The sequence below is a fragment of the Boleophthalmus pectinirostris genome, unplaced genomic scaffold (assembly GCF_026225935.1).
Source record: "Boleophthalmus pectinirostris isolate CB_2022bp ecotype Guang Dong unplaced genomic scaffold, ASM2622593v1 HiC_scaffold_12, whole genome shotgun sequence".
NCBI lineage: Eukaryota > Metazoa > Chordata > Actinopteri > Gobiiformes > Gobiidae > Boleophthalmus > Boleophthalmus pectinirostris.
In genome coordinates this window covers 37,997,965-38,018,710 of record NW_026571018.1, presented here as the reverse complement: position 1 = coordinate 38,018,710, position 20,746 = coordinate 37,997,965, and the positions used below count along the sequence as shown (strand labels likewise).

At 36.8% G+C, this 20,746-nt stretch overlaps 1 long non-coding RNA gene across 1 annotated transcript in view; it reads left to right on the top strand.

Moving 5' to 3' along the window:
- The first annotated feature begins 639 nt into the window (after positions 1 to 639).
- The window catches only part of LOC129407432 (uncharacterized), a 60,947-nt gene continuing 40,840 nt past the window's right edge, over positions 640 to 20,746 (top strand). The window contains exon 1 of the long non-coding RNA XR_008631534.1: positions 640 to 885. This is a non-coding gene — a long non-coding RNA (uncharacterized LOC129407432). The remainder of the gene's footprint in view (positions 886 to 20,746) is intronic.

Here is a 20,746-nt window from a genome sequence, read left to right as displayed (position 1 = left end):
TTTAGTCTTGGTTAGTGCTGTCAGTTCAAGCCTTGTTTTGTCTGGGTTTAGCCCTGACGTAGTCTTGGTTTAGTCCTGGATTAGTCCTGATTTAGTCTTGGTTCAGTCAAGGTTTAGTCCAGCTTTAGTCTTGGTTAGTCCTGTCAGATCAAGCCTGGATTTCTTTGGGTTTAGTCCTGATTTAGTTGGGGTTTAGTCCTGGTTTAGTCCTGATTTAGTCTTGGTTTAGTCCTAGTTTATTCTTGGTTTAGTTCTGGTTTAGTCTGGATTAGTCTTGTCAGCTCAAATCTCATTTTGTCTAGGTTTACTCCTGATTTAGTCTTGGTTTAGTCCTGGTTTAGTCCTGATTTAGTCTTGGTTTAGTCCTAGTTTATTCTTGGTTTAGTCCTAGTTTATTCTTGGTTTAGTCCTGGTTTAGTCCTGATTTAGTCTTGGTTTAGTCCTAGTTTAGTCCAGATTTAGTCTTGGTTAGTCCTGTCAGCTCAAGCCTGGATTTCTCTGGGTTTAGTCCTGGTTTATTCCTGGTTTAATCTGCGTCTAGTGCTGGTTTAGTCCTGGTTTAGTCTTGATTAGTCTTGTCAGCTCAAACCTTGTTTTGTCTGTGTCTAGTCCTGGTTTAGTCCTGGTTTAGTCCTGGTTTAGACCTGGTTTAGTCCTGGTTTAGTCCTGGTTTAGACCTGGTTTAGTCCTGGTTTAGACCTGGTTCATCTTTCGTTTCGTTTCTTGTCTGCGTTCATTGGTCTATTTTCAAAGTAAGTAAAAGTGAAAGTACAGCATGTGCTTGAGTCGTTCCAGCAGCAGCAGCAGTTCACCAGCTGAACATGGACACTCTACAACTCCAGCAGAATTACTCACAAAGATTTGGATTTTAACTCTTTGACAAAGGTAAGGCTGGTTCTGTGTACTCTCTGTAAACTGATTTTTTGCTTTTGGGACTTTTTTCACACGAGGAAATCTGAGAGATGATGGAGTCTGGCGATAGTGAAAGTAAACACGTCTAAAGCAATTACAAAACCAGGTCTGAACCAATCTAACCAGGACTAAACCAGAACCAACCAAGGCTAAACCAGGCCTGAACCAATCAAATCAGGACTAAATCAGGACTAAACCAAGACAAAGATTTAAAGCAGGACTGATTTATGTCCAAACCAGCTATGATCAAAGTTTTTTTATCAGGACTAACTGAACCAAGACTGAACAAAACTGAAGGACTAAATCAGGACTTAAACTACAACTCCAAATCAGGATTAAATCAGGTCTAAACCAGGTCTAAACCAGGTCTAAACTAGGACGAAACCAGGATGAAACCAGGTATAGGATTAAATGTCTTAAATGTCTAAACCAAACAAGACTGAAGACATTTAAAAGGACTAAATTAGGACTAAACCAGGACTAAAACAGGACTAAATAAGGAGTATTGTCAGAAGATCCTCGTGCACGACAACATTTGACCGTAACAAAAGTGAAAGGACATAGTTGTGAGACATTTAATGATGCGTTTTTCCTGTACTTGAGTGTAGTATTTTAAGTTGCGAGTAAAAGTTTTATACTAAATCAGATGCTACTTCCACACAGTTACTCTTACACTTACTTTTACAGGAGTAGTACTTTATTTTTACTTTTGAGACACGGATTTTGTACTTCTATTTGCGTACCGTAATATTGTTTCAAGTTGCAGTACTCTTATTTGAGAACAATTTACTACATTTTTCCCAACGTGGCCAATTCTGGTGGAAAACCTGACGATGATTTGTTTGGTTTGTAAATACACACACTGTAAAAAGTCATATTTAGGTTAGATCAGATTACACACATTAAGAAAGATGAATAACTTGATTTGAATCTCTTTAAATCAAGTTAATCATCTTTCTTAATGCTTGATTTGAAGAGATTCGAAGAGACTGATACGTAAAATGAACAATCCTGGGAAGTAACTGAGCCCAAAATAAGTAGTACCTGTATTTAAAAAGTAATTTAAAATGAATACATGATCGTACTTCATCGTGTGATTTTGGTTAATAGAAAAAAATAGAGAACACAGCTCTTGCAGATGTGATTGTTTGTCTCTAGTTGGACATAAATAAATACAAAACAACAAAAATCAAGCGGTTTGTAATTATATGTAGGGCAGCAGACGGGGGAAGACAAAAGACGTGGGCCCCGGGGTTTTAAGGGCCCAGAATTTGACTTTTTTTTTTTTTATTAATTTATATTAAAGGGGGCCCATGTGAGTATTATTGCCCAGGGCCCCCAAATTTCTGTTGACGGGCCTGATTACATATGTTGTTGTTGTTGTTGTTGTTGTTGTTGTTGTTGTTGTTGTGTTTGTTGTTGTTGTTGTTGTTTCTGTTGTGTTGTTGTTGTTGTGTTGTTGTTTTTGTTGTTGTTGTTGTTGTTGTTGTTGTTGTTTCTGTTGCTGTTGTTGTTGTTGTTGTTGCTGTTGTTGCTGTTGTTGCTGCTGTTGCTGTTGTTGTTGTTGCTGTTGTTGTTGTTGTTGTTGTTGCTGCTGTTGTTGCTGCTGCTGCTGCTGCTGTTGTTGTTGCTGTTGTTGCTGTTGTTGTTGTTGTTGTTGTTGTTGTTTTGTTGCTGTTGTTGTTGTTGTTTCTGTTGTTGTTGTTGCTGTTGTTGTTGTTTCTGTTGCTGTTGTTGTTGTTGTTTCTGTTGCTGTTGTTGCTGTTGCTGTTGCTGTTGTTGTTGTTGTTGTTGTTGTTTCTGTTGCTGTTGTTGTTGTTTCTGTTGCTGTTGTTGCTGTTGTTGTTGTTGTTTTGTTGTTTGTTGTTCTGTTGTTGTTGTTGTTGTTTCTGTTTGCTGTTGTTGTTGTTGTTGTTGCTGTTGTTGTTGTTGTTGTTGTTGTTGTTGTTGCTGTTGTTGTTGTTGTTTCTGTTGTTGTTGTTGTTTCTGTTGTTGTTGTTGTTGTTGTTGTTGTTTTCACTATAATATAATGCAACTCAGTATAAAAGTACTCAGAATACATGACTGTGATTGGCCCATGCACCAGAATAAGTAAAAAAAAAAAAAAACACTTGAATTTGGGTATTCTGTATTCTGTAAGTAAATACATTTTCTAAAGCGTTGTTGTCGTCCTTGCCTTTAAAGTAACAAGATACTTTCCTATTTTAAGTCCAAAAGGCTTGTTCTGTCGGCAGATCGTTTCACTGGACCCAAATCAAGACGACATTTTCTTAATTCAGGTCATTTTAATGCAACAAGATTTAACTTTTCTCAGTGTAAAATGTAAAGATCCGTTGTGTTGTACGTGCTGGAGCGTGGTCAGTGTCTTTGGGTTTTTTGGTGTGGGATTTGCATACTCTCCCTGTGATGACTAAAACATGTAGACCGTCTGAAGGCGTTAGTAAAGTGAAAGTGTTTTGAATCTTCCATCACCTTTTTTGACTTAGACAAATGAGAAAAAGGGATATTATTTCACCCCGTTACCTTTCCCCGAGCCTGGAATGCCACAGTGCTCTTTAATGTTTTTGTGTTTAGAGCGTCTCCTTATGGTTTTTTGTTGTTAACTTTGTGTCTGGTTTACTTCTGAATTACTTTGATGTGTATAGCGCTTCTGTCGTGTAATCTTACGGAGCTCACTCTGGTCTTGAAGTCACCAGAGCATGTATCACTCCTGTCATTCCCCAAATCATTTTCCGCTATAAATCTGTCATAAACCTACATCAGAGTATAGCAGCACAAATGAAGACTTGTCTCTTTCCAAACGCTCTTAAAGGACGATCGTTTTGACTGTTGACCGTGACACCCTCATCAGAAAAATGTCCAACATGAGAAAAGTGGAGCCGAGTGCAGGATTTTACAACAAAAATTTACTTACTCCTGTTTGCAAACATCATGTTAAAACATTGTGTTGAAAATTGTATTTTTCTTAAAGTTTCAGGTTGTTCATAATATTATAATATTTTGTAAAAGAAAGAGTTCATCAATTAAAAAAGATTTCTGTAATAGATTTGCGTTTCTCTGCACAAATATTTGAACTTGTTGTTATTTTTGGGGTTTATATGACATGAGTTTTCTGATCCGGCCCCTTTGGGATCAAAGTCGGTTGGATACGACCCCCGGAACAAAATGAGTTTGACACTCCTGGTTTAGAGGAACAGGTATCTTTTTAAAAAAATGAAGGTAAGGACTAAGAAAAAAGTGTATTTGTGTTTGAGGGACTAGTGTGTGGAATAACCTGAGTGATGATTTAAAAAGAAAGTCTCACACTGTAGAAGCCTTTACAAAATGGGTATAAAGTGTTGTGAAAGATCTAGAGCTCTGAAATGAATGAATGATGCATTAAATTTAGTTTGTTTTAATTTATATTTTGTCTTTTATATTTACAGTAAATCGTAAGTGAAATTGTAAATGTAAACTTGTTCATACACTTGGAATTCTGTCATTGTTTAACAGGGTTTGGCGTTAGAAGTACTTTTACTTCAGCTTAAACTCTTTCGGTCATGATCTTTGGGGTTGTGGTCTATGGCCTGTTCCACACTAGTTTGTATTCGAGTTGTTTTTGTTGTGGGTGCAAGTGTCACTTGTATCGGTCTAAAACTGGTTTCGACTTGTTTATTTCTGATTGTTGACTCAGTTTCATTTCTATTTTCACTCGAGGTGGATTAGGCCTTTTTGCAGGTTTATCATCCTTAGATTTAGACAAACTTTATTGATCCATGTAGTGGACCAAACAGAAAGGCAAAGACAAGCTATAAAAATAAGTCAAAGTTAATAAGTCAAAGTCAAAAAAGATATAATTTAACAAAGACTCAAATTAGGCAAATTATTAACAAAAAAAAAAAAAAAAAAAAGCCGGACCCAACTGGGGAAACTCAAATCAAACTGAACAGAACAAAACGAACCCAACCAGACAAAGGAACAGGGGAGTTTAAATACTTAAGAGGGAGGAATTACACTAAATAATTAACTCATCTACTAACTTAATCAAAGTAACAAAAAGGCCAATAATAATAATAATACAGAAAATAATAAGTGATAATAAAGTGATCTTAAACCAAACTAAACAAAGTAACTTAATAAAACGAACTAAATAGTGCTCCCCCCGTTGTTGAGTCATGGTGGTCTCTTCCAAGGGTCCTCAAAAAAACAAAAAGAACAAGTGTAAGTAAATCAGACATATTAACTAAAATGTAATTAGGATATAAGGGGATTTATTTGGACACAGTAGCTCACACATCACAGAATAATATTTACAATAATAACAAAGAATAAAAAGTATAAATGGTAATAACAAATTCTAAAAGAGCAAGAGACACGTGTGAAATAAGACATAATTATATAAACGTAAATGTAGACGTCAAAGTAAAATAACAAACAAAATCTAGTGAAGTTAAAATGTTAAGTTTCATCATGAGTCAATTTCACTTGACAAGTCAAATGATCTGCCAGTGGAATAAGACTTTTGTACTTAAAACTATGAAAGTACATCTCGCTTCACTTAAAATAAGAAAAACTGCAACTTTTTTTTTGCACTTAATTCAAGTAACAGTTGATTTTGTTTCTTATTATAAGGAAAAGACACTTATTCTATTGGTAGACAATTTTACTTGTCAAGTTTAAGCAACTCAAATACAGAAAAATGATCTTAATAAGTCATTTTAACTTACCTAGATATTGTTTTTGTTTAGTTTTTTTCCAGTGTATCACTCTGCTTTAGGTCAGGGCGAGACGGGAACAGAGACAGCTTTGTAAATGTGCACACAACTGCAGAATAAACCAGACTCTTTCATTCAAGACAACTTTTTTATTGTTTGCAGTCTAGAATTAACAACAACCCAAACACTGATTTTAGCCACAAGATGTCACCATAAAGCTTCATATGAACATTCTGTTGACAGGGGAACGCTTAGTGTCAGACAGACTTTGATGTCGTCACGTGGTTTGTCCGACAGCTAAACATGCTGAGTTATAACGGAGGAGCTGATTGATTGTTCAAAACCATAAAACTGGAACTGGAATGGTTGAAGATCAGGCCATGTTTTAAGCAGAACAGTATCTTAAAGGTCCTTTATTACACAAAATAGACTCTCGTGAGCTTTAAATCATGTTATGAAGTTGTTACCTCCTCAAAAACAGACCTGGAGTTGTGTTTGTGTAACTCATTATTATTAGTCTGTCTACATCTCCAAAGCTCAAAATGCTCTGTTCCACCTTGTGATGTCATGAAGTCGTAGTGTTAAAGTGAACAGCTCCTTTTAAATTCAGTTTAGTAGAGTTTGGCAATTCAAGAGCTGAAACGATCCAAATATTTCTATTGAAAGTGTATGGAGTTTAAAAACACAGGTGGAGAACTTCCTCTATTGCCACATGACATCACAAGATGGAACAGAGTGTTTTTTTCCAAGAGAAGAACTCAGCCTAAATGTGCAGAGTTTGTGAGTTTAACGTGAATGAAACGAAACACAACTCCAGGTCTTTTTGCAATGAGGAAACTACATTATAACACAGATCAAAAAATAGTGTCTCATGGGTCCTTTAACACATTTCAGCAGTGCTAAAAACATGCTTAAAATAGTTAAAGGTTTCACATTGATCAAAATATTCCCAGGCACTAAAATATATTACTCTGTGTGTGTGTCAGATGCCCTCCCATCCTCTCATACTTTTTAAATGGGCGCAGGCAAAATGTAATCTTTTATTTTTTTTATACCACTTGTCCCTGCTTTAGTCCTGGTTACTCTTGGTTTACTCTTAGTTAGTGTTGGGGAGTAACAGATTACATGTACAGTACTGGAGTTACGTAATCAGAGTACAAATTATGAGTAACTGTATTCAGTTACAGTTACTGTTTCAGTGAGTGGTAATTGGATTACAGTTACTTTGTTGAAATGAATGGATTACATGGTGGTATTTTCCTGTTTTCACATTTCGGGCTAAATCCCCAGGTCTAAACTAGATCTAAACCAGGTCTAAACCAGAACTAAACCTGGTCTAAACTAGATCTAAACCAGGTCTAAACTAGATCTAAACCAGATCTAAACCAGGACTAAACCAGAACTAAACCAGGTCTAAACTAGGACTAAACCAGAACTAAACCAGGTCTAAACTAGATCTAAACTAGGATTAAACCAGGTCTCAAACCAGATCTAAACTAGATCTAAACCAGGTCTAAACCAGGACTAAACCAGGATTAAACCAGGACTAAATCATGCTGTGTGGACGTGTCTCCTCGTCTTCTATCAATAATATTTTTAATACGGTTAAGTAAAGTCTGGGCTTTTTATTTTCTTTTAGCAGACAAAACTTCTTATGTTATGATTTCCTCATCTTTGCTTCTCTACAGCAAATCAAGTAATCCAAAGTATTCAGATTACATTACTCATTTTAAGTAATTTAATGGATTACGTTACAAACTACATTTTGAGGTATGTAATCTGTAATCTGTAGGGGATTACATTTTAAAAGTCACCTTCCCAACACTGTCTCTAGTTAGTCCTGGATCAATAGCTGCGTCAGTTTACATGTAATTTTTGTTGTGACCACTAGATGTCTCCAGTGCCCCATGGTCGCTCTGCCTCAGACTGTCGTTTAACCCGAGCGCTTCAGGTCAAGCAATGCATGTTGAGCTCTAATGGAACACTTCACATGAATTCATAACAATGTTTAAATAAGAGATTTAGACTAATCCATTATTTTTTTTTATGTATTTATTTATTTTAATTTATTTATTTATTTACTTATTTATGTTTTGTTTTGCTGTTTGTCAGACGGCGTTCATTGGGTCAGATGACCTCCCATGACCCAGTATGTCAAATGAGCTCCCACCCTCCTATATTCCTGTAAAATACATTTAATGAAATGATAAGTTAAATAAAGCAAAAAATACCTTAAATTAAACTGATTTGAACAGAAGTTGAATTGAATTTGAATTGAAGTTGAAGTTGAACTGAAGCTGAACTGAAGTTGAAGTTGAATTTGAACTGAAGTTGAATTGAATTTGAATTGAAGTTGAACTGAAGTTGAATTGAATTTGAATTTAAGTTAAAATTAAATTGAAGGTGAATTGAATTTGAAGTTGAAGTTGAATTTGAATTGAAGTTGATTTGAATTTTAATTGAATTTGAATTTGAAGTTGAAATTGAAGTTGAAGCTGAAGTTGAATTGAATTTGAACTTGAATTGAATTGACAAACCTCTCAACCTCTCACCCAGTGCTTTACATAATCACTAGTTCTTCACATATATTTGAAACAGGATGTAAGGTCCACGGTGAATGAGCCTGAGCTCTTCGATGTGGTTTGAACAAAACATGTTTGTTATAGCGACCTGCGCCTGCACTCGCCGCTGCACACTGCACAATCGCACAACATATTTTCATAAGCTTAACTTCCTCGTGCTTTTCTCATTCAAAACTGAAAAACAAACAAACATGAAGCATTCTGTTATGAAAGAAGAACGCTGTCAATGCAATCTTTCATGTTTTGGCTGGTGCTTGACTGTTGTTCTTTCCCTGCATGTACAGGCTTATTTTAAACACACATTAAGGTGGAGCGTGTTCAGGTATTCAGATCATCTGCAGTGATCCGGGCTGAGATCTGAGGAGGAGTCGGGGTCCGGAAGAAGACCACGCACTGCTTATGTCCATATTTTCAACCCACACACTGTACACAGCACCTCACCCCCACTCACAGGAAATATGACTAAACTACGACATTTAGAGAGGACAATAAATGTAGTTTCCTCATCACAAACATTCCTGGAGTTGCTAGATCTGTTTTTGATTAGGTAACAATATTCCAACCTGATTGAAAGCCCACAGTCCATTTTGTGAACGTGAAATAAGTGAGATAATGCCAATATTTCGACACACACTGGTTTATATAATCAGTCACAACTGGAACTGTTAATATTAGTCAGCCGATAATAAAACCGTACTATTTTTATCTTTTATTAGTAGTACTATAATTACTGCAACCACACCAGTTAATAATTCAAGTACTTAACAAATGCTGTAAAGACAAAAGGTGAAACAAAATGATCCTTTCTCCACCGAAACATGTTTTAATATTCAATTTAATCAACTCACATCTGTATATGGGACGTGTTGAAGAATATTTTTGATATTTAGTTTATTCAAGTTTTAACAAAAAATTTGACGTTTTTATTTAGAAACACCAAAAAATGCTTTATTTCTATGAGCTTTGAGTTGTGTGGTCCTCTGTGTCTGTGGTTTTACTTTTATGAGATTTGACATACATTTTATTGTTTTAGAACTCGTACCATCACATTTGTAGTTCTTTTTTGTTGTTTTCTTGTTCTGGTCACACGATTCAGCATGAAAACTTTAAATCTTTTTTTTTTTTTCCCTTTTACATTTATGTGAGTAAACTACAGTAGAAGTGTCAAACTAACACCTCTAAAGTGAAGACTTGTGCACCTGCAGTGTCTCACTTGTGAACACGCGGCTGCTGTTTCCTCAGTACTTTGAATACTTGGTGGACGCACACACACACACACACACACACACACCCACACACACACAATGAGAATAATTAGTACATTGATGCTATTATTTGAAAAGATGAGGAAGTAGTGTACCATGGAATGAGCTTGGTATTTATCATAATAATATAATAAGATAATAGAGAGTGGCCAGTAATGTAAGGTATTTAATATATTTCCAAATCCATATCCTGGGTCACATTAAAGCAACACCAGGTCACTTTCCTAGTGGAGGATCTGTGACCTGCTAGTCTCCGTGGAGATAATGTTCCACACTTGGCATCGCATGTGTCATTCAAATACAGCTGTTGTTTGTTTGTTTTGTTGTTTTGTTGTGTTGTTGTTGAATTGTAACCGTGAGCGGGGCTTGCCTCTCTACAGATCTGACCCGTGATCTCACCTGATCGTTCCACCTGCTTGTCTCCGTGGAGATGGAGAAGTTTCATGCCATACTGTGAAAAACAAAACAGATAATGGGCCCGGGATCAAATAAGCTCCATGTACATGTATACGTAACTCTGATTTATAAAGTGTATAGGCCTATGTATTTGATTTCATTAGTATTACCTTTGTTTATTTACTCATTTATTAACTTCTATTTATTTATCCAACTTGCCTCTCCTCAGTATTTCCCACACAGAGTACTGTAGTATCACAGTATCACAGAGTAGTAGTAGTAGTAGTAGTAGTAGTAGTAGTAGTAGTAGTAGTAGTAGTAGTAGTAGTAGTAGTAGTAGTAGTAGTAGTAGTAGTAGTAGTACGTAGTCGTAGTAGTAGTAGTAGTAGTAGTAGTAGTAGTAGTAGTAGTAGTAGTAGTAGTAGTAGTAGTAGTAGTAGTAGTAGTAGTAGTAGTAGTAGTAGTAGTAGTAGTAGTAGTAGTAGTAGTAGTAGTAGTAGTAGTAGTAGTAGTAGTAGTAGTAGTAGTAGTAGTAGTAGTAGTAGTAGTAGTAGTAGTAGTAGTAGTAGTAGTAGTAGTAGTAGTAGTAGTAGTAGTAGTAGTAGTAGTAGTAGTAGTAGTAGTAGTAGTAGTAGTAGTAGTAGTAGTAGTAGTAGTAGTAGTAGTAGTAGTAGTAGTAGTAGTAGTAGTAGTAGTAGTAGTAGTAGTAGTAGTAGTAGTAGTAGTAGTAGTAGTAGTAGTAGTAGTAGTAGTAGTAGTAGTAGTAGTAGTAGTAGTAGTAGTAGTAGTAGTAGTAGTAGTAGTAGTAGTAGTAGTAGTAGTAGTAGTAGTAGTTGAAGTAGTAGTATTAGTACTTGTACTTGTAGTTGTTGTAGTTGTTAAATTAAATTAGATAAGCTCCATGTACATGTCTATGCAGCTCTTATTTATAATGTGCATAGGCCTATTTATTTGATTTTATTATTATTATTACCATCATGTATTTATTTATTCATGTATGAGCTTGTTTTCATTCATCCTTCATCCTTCTTCCCTCCCTCCCCGTGTTTCCTGTCACTGCTGTGTTTCTAGTAAACCCCGTGTCTCCGTCCAACAGCGCCCCCCGCTGCTCAGACCGGCGCACTCCACTCCGCTGCCTCCGGAGATTCCTGTAAATCACGTGATTAAATAAAATAGGTCAAACAGATTGCGCGGTCACGTTCGCGCCGCTCGGAGCTCGTGAGTCAGCGGTTAGTTTTATTATAGTTGCATAAGTTATGAAATAGGCCCACGCGGTGACACTCGCAACTACCGCCTGTTATTTTGAGCTGAAAGATGAGAAGGTGTGTGCACATGTGACATTCTGCAGAGTTTACAAGCACAAGTGTCTGCAAAAACACCAGCTTATATCATAATCATAATATGGGGATGTAAGTCAGTACTAAAGGAGCATTATGTAACTTTCATGTTGATGATTTTGTCTTCTTGGAAATGTCACTGTGTTGTTTCAAATGACCCACAGTGGAGCGTTAAAGGTCTAAGTTACGCAAAATTGACTCTGCAAGAATGTTGTTTCCTCCTCAGAAACAGAGCTGGAGTTGAGTTTTGTTTCATTCACACGTGTGTGAGTAACTCTGCATTATTAGTCTGTCTACATCTCCAAAGCTCAAAATGCTCTGTTCCACCTGATGATGTCATGAAGTGGTAGTTTTCATCAGCTCCTTTCCAGTTCAGTAGAGATCAGCGATTTCAGGACTGAAATGATCCAGACGATTTAGTGAAGGTGAATGGAGTTTCAAAACACAGTGGAGCACTACTACTAGTACTACTACTACTAGTACTACTACTAGTACTACTAGTACTAGTACTACCACTAATAATACTAGTACTACTACTACTACCACAACTACTACTACTACTACTACTACCACCACTACAACTACTACTACTGCTAAAACTTCTACTAGTACTACTACTACTAGTACTACAACTACTGCTACTACTACCACTAATACTACTACTATAACTAGTACTTCTTCCATTACTACAACTGCTAATTCTGCTGCTACTTCTGCTACTACTACTACTACTACTACTACTACTACTACTAGTACTACAACTACTGCTACTACTACCACTAATACTGCTAATACGAATACAAATACTAAAACTACATAATACTACAACAACAACAACTACTACTACTACTACTACTACTACTACTGGTACTACTGGTACTACTAGTACTACTGGTACTACTAGTACTACTACATGATAAAGTTGTGCTTGTTGGTTTGAATCTACTGTTGGTCTTAAGTTATAGGCTCTACTACTACTTCTGCTACTACTACCACTACTATTTTACTACAAACTACTAATTTATACACTATCCAGTGTTTGTCCAGGATTTGTCGGTTATAGTACTTACAATAATACTACTAATAATTATATAAGTGTGGTATAATAATAATAATTACTACATTATAGAAACTACATCATAACAGAGATCAGAAATTGTGTGTCTTTTAATGCAGGTATTCAGCATTCTGTAACAAAGTATTCAAAGTATTCTCACAGTATAGCATTAAACTTATCTATCTCCATGGAAACAACCGGTTGATGTCCCCAGGCTAAGCTGCAGGTCAGATCTGCGGAGGGGCGAGCTCACTCAGTCAGAATCCATGTTTTTTAAGGTATTTTTTTCAGCAGCAGAAACACGTGGCCTCTCCACAGATCGGACGCGTAACTTGTGGGGTTTACTGACACGTTTCAGGAGCAGCGGGTCACACCTGGGTTAGAATCCAGGTCGGGAGGAGAGCCAGGAATCGCTTATATCATGCACTAATTACTAACTACTATGATAAAAAACTTCTTTTCACGATTGCAAGGTACTTTTGTGGTGCGTGTCGCTTGCATCCACGGCAAAATATCAGTTGAATGTCACACTGCGGAACATCGAACACAAACGCTTATCTCCACGAAAACAAGCAGCTGGCAGACTACCTCTTCCTCGTTATTGTGAGCCTATATTTAATGACCATGGCCTATCTGATTTGATTCAGAGTGTATTGGGACAGAATCATTGTTTGTTGTGAACCGGTCGGACCAGCCTCGTGCTTTTATAGACTTGTTTGTTGTTCCATGTTTCCATGATGTTTGAGTCTCGTTCCGCTTCACCTGTAGCCCCGCCCCCTCCCCTCTGATCGACTGATATTAAACTCATGCAAACCTAGTCAAATCAGACGGATCGCTGTATCGCCCACATGTACTAAAATGCTTATATAAGTATTAGTATTATTGTAAGTACCACAACGGACAACTCCAGGATGAATATGGGATAGTGTATAAATTGTAGTAGTAGTAGCAGAAGTAGCAGTAGAGCCTATAACTTAAGACCAAGAGTAGATTCAAACCAACAAGCACAAATGTATCATGTAGTAGTAGTAGTGGTAGTAGTAGTAGTAGTAGTAGTAGTAGTAGTAGTAGTAGTACTTGTTGTTGTTGTAATAATTGTACTAGTAGGAGTAGTAGTAGTAATAGTAGTAGCAGTAGTTGTTGTTGAAGTAGTTGTGCTTAGTAGTAGTAGTATAGTAGTAGTATTAATAGGAGTAGTTGTTGTGGTTGTTGTAGTAGTTGTGCTAGTAGTAGTAGTAGTAATAGTAATAGTAGTAGTATTAATAGTAGTAGTTGTGCTAGTAGTAGTAGTATTAATAGTAGTAGTTGTTGTGGTTGTTGTAGTAGTTGTGCTAGTAGTAGTAGTAATAGTAGTAGTATTAATAGTAGTAGTTGTTGTGGTTGTTGTAGTAGTAGTGCTAGTAGTAGTAGTAGTAATAGTAGTAGTATTAATAGTAGTAGTTGTTGTGGTGGCTGTAGTAGTTGTGCTAGTAGTAGTAGTAGTAATAGTAGTAGTATTAATAGTAGTAGTTGTTGTGGTTGTTGTAGTAGTTGTGCTAGTAGTAGTAGTATTATAGTAGTAGTTTTGTTGTGGTTGTTGTAATAGTTGTGCTAGTAGTAGTAGTAGTAGTAGTAGTAGTATTAATAGTAGTAGTTGTTGTGGTTGTTGTAGTAGTTGTGCTAGTAGTAGTAGTAGTAATAGTAGTAGTATTAATAGTAGTAGTTGTTGTGGTTGTTGTAGTAGTAGTGCTAGTAGTAGTAGTAGTAGTAATAGTAGTTGCAGTAGTTGTTGTGGTTGTTGTAGTAGTAGTGCTAGTAGTAGTAGTAGTAATAGTAGTAGTAGTTGTTGTGGTTGTTGTAGTAGTAGTGCTAGTAGTAGTAGTATTAATAGTAGTAGTTGTTGTGGTTGTTGTAGTAGTTGTGCTAGTAGTAGTAGTAGTAGTAGTAGTAGTATTAATAGTAGTAGTTGTTGTGGTTGTTGTAGTAGTAGTGCTAGTAGTAGTAGTAGTAATAGTAGTAGTATTAATAGTAGTAGTTGTTGTGGTTGTTGTAGTAGTTGTGCTAGTAGTAGTAGTAGTAATAGTAGTAGTATTAATAGTAGTAGTTGTTGTGGTTGTTGTAGTAGTTGTGCTAGTAGTAGTAGTATTAATAGTAGTAGTTGTTGTGGTTGTTGTAATAGTTGTGCTAGTAGTAGTAGTAGTAGTAGTAGTAATAGTAGTAGTATTAATAGGAGTAGTTGTTGTGGTTGTTGTAGTAGTAGTGCTAGTAGTAGTAGTAGTAATAGTAGTGCTAGTAGTTATTGTTGTTGTTGTTGTGTTTTGTTTCATTCACATGTTTAACACACAAATCCTGCAGATTTAGGCTGAGTTCTTCTCCCAAACTGAAAAAAATAAATAAATAAATAAACGTTTTGTTCCACCTTGTGATGTCATGGGATAATACATTAAGTGCTCCTCTCTGTTTTTAAACTGCACAAACTTTCACTAGAATCATGTGGATATTGCTGAGCTCTACTGAACTAAAGGTAAAGGAGCTGTAAACTTGAAAAGTATATTCTTGAATAGAGATGTAGACAGAGTAATAGTAAAGGATTGTGCAAACATGTGAATGAAACAAAACACAACAGCATGTTTGTTTTTGATGAGGTAATATTAGAACAAGACTTAAAAGCTCACAAGAGTTCATATTGCGTAATACAGGAGCTTTAAGATCTACTAAAACGCCGGAGTTGTGTGATCCTCTGTCTGTGCTTTTATTTTTATGAGATTTTACACTGATTTTATTGTTTTACGACTTGTACCATCATATTTGAACAATAATCCTCTTTTGTTACTTTCTTGTTCTGGTCTCTGTGCAGCCCCTTTGTTACTGTTGTGTCTGTAACATGTACAAATAAACTGTAGTAGTGCGAGTAGAAGCAGAAGTAGCAGTAGAGCCGATAACTTAAACTCAACAGTAGATTAAAACCAACAAACACAAATGTAGTAGCAGTAGTAGTAGTAGTAGTAGTAGTAGTAGTAGTAGTAGTAGTAGTAGTAGTAGTAGTAGTAGTAGTAGTAGTAGTAGTAGTAGTAGTAGTAGTAGTAGTAGTAGTAGTAGTAGTAGTAGTAGTAGTAGTAGTAGTAGTAGTAGTAGTAGTAGTAGTAGTAGTAGCAGTAGTAGTAGCAGTATTAGTACTAGTAGTGGTAATAGTAGTAGTTGCAGTAGTAGTACTTGTAGTAGTAGTAGTAGTAGTAGTAGTGGTAGTAGTGGTAGTAGTAGTAGTAATAGTAGTGGTAGTAGTAGTAGTGGTAGTAGTAGTAGTAGTAGTAGTAGTAGTAGTAGTAGTAGTAGTAGTAGTAGTAGTAGTAGTAGTAGTAGTAGTAGTAGTAGTAGTAGTAGTAGTAGTAGTAGTAGTAGTAGTAGTAGTAGTAGTAGTAGTAGTAGTAGTAGTAGTAGCAGTAGTAGTAGCAGTATTAGTACTAGTAGTGGTAATAGTAGTAGTTGCAGTAGTAGTAGTAGTAGTAGTAGTGGTGGTAGTAGTGGTAGTAGTAGTAATAGTAGTAGTAGTAATAGTAGTGGTAGTAGTAGTAGTGGTAGTAGTAGTAGTAACAGTAGTAGTAGTTGTAGTAGTAGTAGTAGTAGTAGTAGTAGTAGTAATAGTAGTAGTAGTAGTAGTAGTAACAGTAGTAGTAGTTGTAGTAGTAGTAGTACTAGTAATAGTTGTAGTAGTAGTTCCACAGAGCTGAAGGTGATTGACTCAAACACTTTCTCTAAACCGAGTTGCCACTGATCTCATACACAACTGCAAAGTGTTGTACAACAAAGCCCCGACTTACAGCACTTGCATCTTCCTTGACAGTTTTTCTTGCATGCAGCAGTTGGTCAATTCCCGACAGCATGCAGCAGTTGGAGGAAGTGTTGACCAAACTGTGCACCATTTTTCTTCAGTCTTTTTCCATCCCCAATGCAGTGGAGCCAGTGTCAGGCAAGGAGGTTGTAGCTGATAATGTATCATCAGCATATACAATTTTCCCAAGTTCAGAAACTTTAACAAAATCGTTCATCGTCGTGTATCATCACATTCAAGAATCTGAAAAACACCAGTTACAGCATGACATCACGAGGTGGAACAGTTTGTTTTTCTGTTTGAGAGAAATAAAAATAAATACACAGGGTTTGTGTGTTAAACATGTGTGAATGAAATGAAGTGAAAAACACAGAAAATAGTGTCGTACGCAGTTTATCTGCTGCTTCATGACATCACAAAGTGGAACAGAGAGTTTAGAGCTTTGGAGATGCAGTCGGAGTAATAATAAAGCTTTACTCTAGCACGTGTGAATGAAACAACAAAACCCAAGTCCACGTGTGTTTTTGAGGAGGTGTGGTGAAGCTCACAAGAGTCAAAATATAGAACCTAGAAATAAACATCCGTGTCGTACCTGCACAGCTGATTCCACATGGATGAAGATGTAAATATCAGGGCTCCTCTTCTCCTCACAGAGAAGAACAAGTCGATGATCTGAGCTGACCTGCCGGGACATGTGACTACACCCACTGGACGCTAGTTTAATTACAAAAAAAGCTTGAGATTTCCAAATACGGCCGTGTGCTTGTATCACAGAAGACGTGTGTTTGTTGAACTGATCTCGTAAACTTTTACTCCTATTTGAATAATATCTTCAATCTTGTCTAATATTTAACCAGCAGTTCTCTTACAAAAGAAAACAGTTGTAGACGTTGTGGTTCCTCTTCCTCCCGTGAGTGCGTGTAAAATGACAAAAGATTTGCATGACAGTCTCACATGATCTCATTTTTGTATTTGTCCTTTGAAAACACCAGATTTTGTGCTTTATTTCATGTTTTGTCCTTCAAGTAACACTGAGTTTAATATTATTATTATTATTTTTTTTTTTTTTTTTGGACCACTTTGCACTTAGACTTAGAGTTAGATTTAGACAAATTTTAATGATCCACAATGGAAATTATTTGGACACAGCAGCTCACACATCACAATATAATATAATAAAGTAGTAAAGTAAGTAAAAAAAAATAAATAAATAAAAAAAAAGTAAAAAATATAAATAACAATAAATAAAATAAAATAATAAATAAATAATAAAATAAATTCTAAAAAAAAAAAAAAAAAAGAGCAAGAGACAAATGTGAAGTGTACAAGTCAAAAATAAAACAGAAAAATAAGTAATAAAAATATAAAACCTCAGCTTTATACAAGAGCTCATAAGAAGACAGCGCTGTGCAGTACTTATATGTAATATTCTTGAGAAGTCTGGTGGTGAGGGGGCGGAGATGTGTTGTCATGGCGATGTTTGGTGTGGTGTTTGGTCGTGTTGTGGTTGGCCTGGTGCCTCCTGCTGCAGCGTTTCCACTCACATGACTCTGAATAACTGCCTGCGACCTGACCTGCTTTGCCTTTTTGTTTACATTGACTTAACCTTTGACCTTTCTGTGTGTTGGGGATTGACTTTTTGGATATTTCAAGTATATAAGTACAAGTATATTTACTGTTTACTAAATGTAAAGTCATGATGTGTGTCAGAGATTTTCATTTTTAAAAAGAACGGTCATGGAAAATATTTGAAAGAATAACAGCAGACAGTCTTAGAATGAGAAGGTTCTTTCTCATGTACTTCTGAGATATTTAGGTTTAAAGTGTTGGCCACAACACAGCACAAATAAAAGAGAGTTTACACTTGTTAAATGCATAGGCATAAACGGCAACTTCAGGAGAGTCTAAACCAGGGGTGGGCGAATTTTTTCCATGAGGCCACATGAGAAAATATTGTGGAGGCCAAAATGCTTAACTCAGTTCTGCTGAATATTAATTGCATTTCTTTATAAATAGCAAATGTTTAAACGAGCTGCTCAGACTGGGAAGAGTTTATGTTCTGACAAAGCAGTGAAAAAGTCATTTAAAAAACACACCTCTACAATAAAAGCATTACAGCTTTAGTGCACGCATGAGGTGAAATGATAAAATGTGTTTATTTTGTAATTCCAGTTTGGCTTAAACGAGCCGCTCAGAGTTAACCAAAGATCCATATGTGGTCCAGGAGCTGGACCAAGACCAGGTCTGATCTAAACTTCAATATTAACATTCAAAAACCATGTTAAAACGGTGTCCAGAAGAGTAAAATACAATCTATACAATTTCAATCAAATACGCAGGTCATTAACTAATGAAGCTGCAATGATGTTTTTACACTGGATGATTTTTTCTCATTGTAAAACCAGTTTGGTCTTTGTCAGGTGTTACAACTCTTAAGCCAACAGAATCCCTCTACAAAAAAGCTTTGAAAATATTGGACAAGAAACCCTTTACTTACCACAGCTGCAATGTTCTCTCCAAATACAATCAATTGAGCTTTCAGAATTGTATTACATGTAGAAATGCCTGTTTCATGTATAAGACTTTACATGGTTTAGCTCCAAACCCACTCAAGTGATTATATTACATACAGGTCAACTGTTACGTCTCACTCCTCCAGGGCCACAGCCAGAGGAGACTGTGAGGTGCCTGATAGAAAAACCTCTTTCAGTTCAAATCTGTTTTCATATAAGAGCAGTGTTGTGTGGAACAGTCGACCGCCCACAGTTAGAGACTCCCCCAGCTTCACGACTTTTAAAGGCCATTTAAAGACGTGGCTCAGGTCGACACAGGAGTGTGATCATTTAATATAGTTCACAATGTGCAATGGGCAAAGTGCAATAAACTATTAAGTATTTAAATATTTTACTTACGGGCAACATGCAATATATTAAAGAATTTTATCTTTGAGGGCACGTGCAATACATTCTAGAAAAGCACTTTATATTATAATAATTTTAGCAGTGGGCTGTGTGCAATACCTCTACACTGACACCTTAACTAAACAGGGCAGTGTGCAATTCTGATCAAATAATCTAACGTCCTTTAGCTGACCTGTGTCTGTGCTCTTGTGACTGACCAGCTCTTTATGTTTGTCTATTTGTATGATTGTATTGTCTGTCTGGGTGTGTTGTTTTTACTGTGTGTATTTGTTTTATGATTCCATCAACCTGTCCAGGGGCAGCAGATGGAAATTAGCCTTGGGCTATAATCTGATAACATATTTACATATCATGTATATGTTCATTAATGTGTTTTGTTCCTATTTTTAAATAAATAAATAAACTGAGAAAATCACAGAAGTGACATTTGTGAAAGTGGGCGCTGTGGGAAGTGCTCTTCTGCAGATAGAAGCTTCTAATTCTGAAAAAGCATCAAATCATTTGGAATATTAAAGGGATAGTTCAGGATTTTTGACATAAATCTGTATGTCATCCCCGTCATCAGTGTTGTGCATCCACACCGACATACCCCCGAAAGCGTCCGGTGAGCCGAGATCGTGACCGGTTTTGGTGAGTAGTTCGGCAAGTTGTGTGGGGACTGTTTACTAAAGCGTTTTTCTTCTCAAAGCAATATGTGTTCAAAAGAGTGATACATTTGCATCACAAAACCATCGTCGCCAAAAAAGTCAGATCTCATAATCGCTTGGCGCTATTTTCTCTCCGTACGTACCACTGTGCGCGGCCGCCAGGTGACAGCCGTGCACGGATCCATCACTTTCTTCAGTTGTTTGGCAGTGTTTACATGCGCAGACGCCGCCACGCGAGAGAGCTAACGAGAGAGCTAACGAGAGCTAACGAGAGCTAACGAGAGAGCTAACGAGAGAGCTAGAGCCAGAAGTATATGAGCCTGGTTCACTGTGTTTACTGCTCAGAATGTTAGCGACAACATGTCTGATTATGACACCGACAATAAAGACTTTGCCTTTACCACAAAGCCAAGGGGAGATCTTTATGAACCCGAATATACTGATGCCGAATTTCACCAGATGGAGTTAGAACGAGCAGAGAGAGAAGAGAGACAGAGAAGTGGTACAAGTTGAAGCTGGAGCCGTGAGAGACCGAGTGAGCGACAATCACCATCACGTCATTTATAAACTTGTATACAGTGAACATAGAGCCTCCACTGTGACTGAAGCATGGACTTCATCCACACGTCCACGTCGCTGCTGCCAACAGTGTACGAGACATTTACAATAGTAATAACAGTCGACTTATAAAGTTACGTTTTGCAGAAGTTTCACTGGTGACATGACACTGAGTTACAGCTGATTCTTGAACCTGTTCTCTTGTAAACATAGCGGCACTTCTTCGTTCTTACCTGGTTTAGTTTCTGCATTGAAGCCAAAGGCAAGAAGTCAAAGTTTCCTCAGCGCAAAGTCCGTTACAGGAAAACGGTGAAATGTGCGTGGAGATTCAGCCAGATTTTTGTTGTTACAGCCTGGATAATCAAGAGTTTGCACCATTTTTTAGATATATTCATATGTATCTTATACAAGCTCATATACTTCTGGCTCTAGTTCTCTCGTTAGCTCTCTCGCGTGGCGGCGGTCTGCACATGTAAACACTGCCGAACAACTGAAGAAAGTGATGGATTCGTGCGCAGCTGTCACCTGGCGGCCGCACGCAGTGGTACATACGGAGAGAAAATAGCGCC